Source organism: Salvelinus sp. IW2-2015, unplaced genomic scaffold (assembly GCF_002910315.2).
Source record: "Salvelinus sp. IW2-2015 unplaced genomic scaffold, ASM291031v2 Un_scaffold2599, whole genome shotgun sequence".
NCBI classification, from domain to species: Eukaryota; Metazoa; Chordata; class Actinopteri; order Salmoniformes; family Salmonidae; genus Salvelinus; species Salvelinus sp. IW2-2015.
In genome coordinates, this window is record NW_019943907.1 from 1 (window position 1) to 5,109 (window position 5,109).

Genomic DNA, 5,109 nt, shown 5'->3' on the forward strand with positions numbered 1-5,109 from the left:
TTTAGGTCATCCCCAGGCTCAATCATCAACCTTTATGTCATCCCCAGGCTCAATCATGAACCTTTATGTCATCCCCAGGCTCAATKATCAACCTTTAGGTCATCCCCAGGCTCAATCATGAACCTTTAGGTCATCCCCGGGCTCAATCATCAACCTTTAGGTCATCCCCAGGCTCAATCATGCACCTTTAGGTCATCCCCAGGCTCAATCATGAACCTTTAGGTCATCCCCAGGCTCAATCATGCACCTTTAGGTCATCCCCAGGCTCAGTCATGTTTTATTGGGTAATACACTGTGTGCATGCATTATTGACTGCCTGTGTGTGTTTATGCTCATTGCGCCTGTGTGTGTTTATGCTTATTGCGCCTGTGTGTGTGTCTCACCGCTGTTCTGCCTGTACCAGATCTCGACACAGTCTTCCTCTTCAGGGATGCGGTGTATGCCGTCGTCAGGCTGGTTGCCATCCCAGTAGCTGTATTCATAGTTACTGCCGTCGGTCCACTCCAGACTGCCCTCCTATAGTCAGGAAGAGTATGACATGGTATATAGAACAACCTGGGCAGACTGCTTAATGAAAAGGGAAGATTAGCTAAAACCTAAAACTGACCCTTACCTAAACTCTGACCCTTACCTAAACTCTGACTCTACCCTAAACTCTGACTCTACCCTAAACTCTGACTCTACCCTAAACTCTGACTCTACCCTAAACTCTGACTCTACCCTAAAACTCTTAACTGTATAACTCTAATTTATCCAATTTGGAAAGTAAAAAGAGGTTCCACGTCAGATATGTCCTGTTAGCTGTTCCCATGAGAGTTGCACTGTAGTTATGATGGCTGGTTCAAACACCCTAGGTTACAAACACCACTGATCTGGGGACAGCTTAGTGTTTTACCCCTAACGGTTAAGGTAGGATAGGAGGAAGGTGTAAACTGATCCTAGATCTATTCATAAGAGGGTAACTTCTACCCTGGTCCAATAAAACACTCTGTGGTGAGTTCAGGCAACAGATATACAGACTGGATCATATTAGTGATAATCAACACCAACCCTGGCTAAACCAAACAAACCTGGGCTGCTTCCTAAATTGCTTCCTATTCCCTTCGTAGTGCATTAACATTTGACCAGAGGCTCTCCTCTGATCAACAGTAGAGTACTATAGGAATAAGGGTGCGTTTGGGACGTAGACTCAGTCTAGGTTCTCTATCTCTGGAGTGGTGGCTTGGTACTTCGTAGTGGGTTTACCGAGCAGTGTGTTTTAATGAACAGCCCGTTCAGTTCTAGAGGTGAAATATCTACGTCAACTGGCTTCCTAGAGTTTGGATGTAGACTCAGTCTAGGTTCTCTTATATCTGGAGGTGGTGGCTTGGTGACTAGAGTGGTTTTACTAGCAGTGTGTTAATGAAACCAGCGTTCATTTCTAGAGTGAAATATCTACGTCAGACTGGCTTCCTCAGAGAGCTGGACTGACAGGCCCGGTTTATTTATTCTGTTTTTATTGGACCTTTATTTATCCAGTTTTTCTCATTGAGATAACATCTCTTTTCCAAGAGAGACTTGGTCCAATAGCAGCAGGGGAACAATGTTTCATACAAAACAAACTTACATACACTAACACAACATTAAACACAACTATAAACACACATACAGTACAACTAAACATATTACGTTAAAAACACGAAAGTCTTGACTAAAACAGCTGTCCTTAAAGACAATTACACTCTTCTATGAATATACATCGATCAAGTGTTTAAACTCCACCAACGAAACTAGATCATCACATTTTAAAATGTTCAGGAGAGAATTCCAGGACCACGGAGCTAGATTAACTAAAAACTATTTCTACCATGACCTGTTCTAATATGTTGGTTCTGTTAGAGGTAAACCCCTCTGGGTGTTATTAGCATTCCAGCGAACTGGGAACGTTCCTAGAACATTAGCTTAGATTTCCATTGAATTTCTAGCTGGGTTTATCTAACATTAGGATATAATAACGTCCCAAAACATTCAAATCGTTATTCAGAAAATTTTTAAAATGAATATCACTGGACGTTCACTAAAAACGTTATACACAACCTGTAACAATACACCAAGGACAAAAATCCCCAAAGTGCTCATTAGGTTTCCACGATGATGTAATGTTTTTAGAACATACTGCCACAACTAATGTGAGTGGAACGTTCTGGAAACATTAAAAAAAAAACGTTTTACACAACACTTTCTAATCATTAGCACAACTGGATAGTTTTTTCTTATGAGAACATTTGCCGCAACCTAACGAATGTTCTGGAAACTTTCTCAGAAACCATTTTGGTTTGCTGGTAGATGTATAGTAATCTATAAAATGTTTACTTTAAGGAAAATGTTTTTTTTATATTTTTTTCATTTTACATTTTATGTACACATGATATACTTTAACAGTATGCATTAAGGTGCCTGTAAAATAATGAGTGTCCAAAACGAATGTAAACATTAATACATGCGTTTCTAAACTACCTAAATCTATTCTAGTGCCGAGAAGGATGCGACCGGCGTTTCAACACAGGTTTTTAATTTTATTTAGACTATTTCTACATTGTACATGTGGAATAATAGTGAAAACATCAAAACTATTAAAATAACACCATATGGAATCATGTAGTAACAAGAAAGTGTTAACAAATCAAATATTTTTTGATAGCCAGCCTTTGCCTTGATGACAGCTTTGCACACTCTTGGCATTCTCTCAACCCAGCTTCATGAGGTATCAGCCTGGAATGCATTTTTATTAACAGGTGTGGCCTTGTTAAAATTTAACTTGTGGACTTTCTTTCCTTCTTTCAGCCAATCAGTGTGTTGTGACAAAGGTAGCGGTGGTATACAGAAGATAGCTCTATTTGGTTAAAGACCAAGTACATATTTTGGTTCCAACCGCCGTGTCTTTGTGAGACGCAGAGTATGATGTGAACGGATTTGATCTCCGCATGCGTGGTTCCCAACGTGAAGCATGGAGGAGGAGGTGTGATGGTGTGGGGGTGCTTTGCTGTGACACGTCTGTGATTTATATGGAATTCAAGGCACACTTAACCAGCATGGCTACCACAGCATTCTGCAGCGATAGGCCATCCCATCTGGTTTGAGCTTAGTGGGACTATCATTTGTTTTTCAAAGGAAAATGACCCAACACACCTTCAGCTGTGTAAGGCTATTGACCAAGAAGGAGAGTGATGAGTGCTGCATCAATGACCTGCCTCCAATCACCCGGACCTCAACCAATTTGAGATGGTTTGGATGAGTGGACTGCAGAGTGAGGAAAAGCAGCAACAAGTGCTCAGCATATGTGTGAACGTCAAAACTGTGGAAAAGCATTCCAGATTAAGCTGGTTGACGAGATGCCAAGAATGTGAAAAGCTGTCATCAGGCAAAGGTCATTGGCTACTTTTGAAAGAATTAAAATAAAATCTGTTTAATTTGTTTAACACATTTTTGGTTACTACTTGATTTCCCTATGTGTATATTTCGTAGTTCTGATATTCATATTATTCTTTTACTATTATTATGTAGGAATAGTAAAAATAAGAAAAACCCTTGAATGAGTAGTGTGTCAAACTGTTTGACTGGTACTGTATGTAAATCATTGAGTAGAAGTAGGTGTTGAAAAATGTCCGGTGACTTTCCCAAAATGTCTGTTTTCCATAAATCTAGTTAGGAGATTCCTTGTATTACAAAGGAATAACATCTGAGGAGACAGTCTGCAGAGATTGGATCCCGATAACTGCTGCAGATGTCTCCTCCAGAGTATTTTACCATAAAAAGACAAGTACAGTGTGTTTGTCGACAACACGCATATGAGGCAGTGATATCCTGGCAGTGGTGCTTCATAGGGTTTCTGGAAAACTACCCAGAAGTTCCGGGAATTGGGAGGGAATAAGCAGGAAATCCAGAATCCTGGGAATTCTGGGAAAAGATCCGGAATGTTGAAACCCTCAGTGCTTACCTGTCTCCTGTCGTGAAAGGCCGATCCATATGTCTGTTGGTATCCCTGGGATACGGCTTTACGAGATCGTAGACAACACATTCTCCTCCCAGCTGAGAACTCAGACAAGGGATGGTTTGAGTTAGAGAGTGAGTGGTTGTGTGTGTGTGTGTGTGTGTGTGTGTGTGTGTGTGTGTGTGTGTGTGTGTGTGTGTGTGTGTGTGTGTGTGTGTGTGTGTGTGTTGTGTGTGTGTGTGTGTGTGTGTGTGTGTGTGTGTGTGTGTGTGTGTGTGTGTGTGTGTGTGTGTGTGTGTCCTCTCACCTGTAGTTGTGCAGTGTGTGGACCTTTGTGTGTGTATATGGACAGGTATCCTCTCACCGTGTACGGAGGTGAGTTTGGCAGACTTGAGACCATTGGAGAATTCAGCGCAGTACAGGTCACTCGGCCAGGTCCGGTTCAGGGGGAAGAAACGGTAGCAGTGACCTTCAACTCAGTCCAGAACAACGGACAGGTGACGGGAAGGCCTGGTTCGTGCAACGTGAGGGGGAAGGCTGGGAGGGAGGGAGGGAGGGGGGAAGAGAGGGAGAGAGAGGGGGGTCAGGAGATGGGAGAGGAGGAGGCGAGAGAGGGGGAGGTAAGAGAGAGCGGGGAGGGAGGGAGGATACCATAATGTAACTAAAATGTTGAAAGAGAATAGGTTATACTGCTCTTAAGTAATTGTGAATACTCCGCATTCAATGTTTTCTTGTCATGTTCATTAGTTAGACTGCAGCACTCCTTTCATAAGGACCCCAGGAGAGCAGCTGATGCTTTGCAGCGGCTAATGGACTGGATCCTAAATACCAAATTGTCACGTGTTTAGTGGACTTACCAACTAGACTTCAGTTACTCTGTGTCCCTTCACCAGGACTTTCAGTTAGCTCTGTATCCTGTCACCAAGACTATCAGTCACTTCTGCTGTAGTTCCCTTCACCAAGACATTCGTTACTCTGTACTCCTTCACCAAGCTTGTCAGTTACTCTGTATCCTTCACCAATATATCAGTTACTCTGTATCCCTTCACCCCAAGGTAGACTTCAGTTCCTCTGTATCCCTTCCCAATACTAATCAGTTATCTCTGTATCCTTACACAGGTAGACTTTCAATCTCTCTC

The 5,109-nt window shown here is 42.3% G+C and overlaps 1 pseudogene; it reads right to left on the reverse strand.

Moving 5' to 3' along the window:
* Nucleotides 1–42: 42 nt before the first annotated feature.
* The window catches only part of LOC139025379 (C-type lectin domain family 19 member A-like), a 10,565-nt pseudogene continuing 5,498 nt past the window's right edge, over nt 43–5,109 (reverse strand).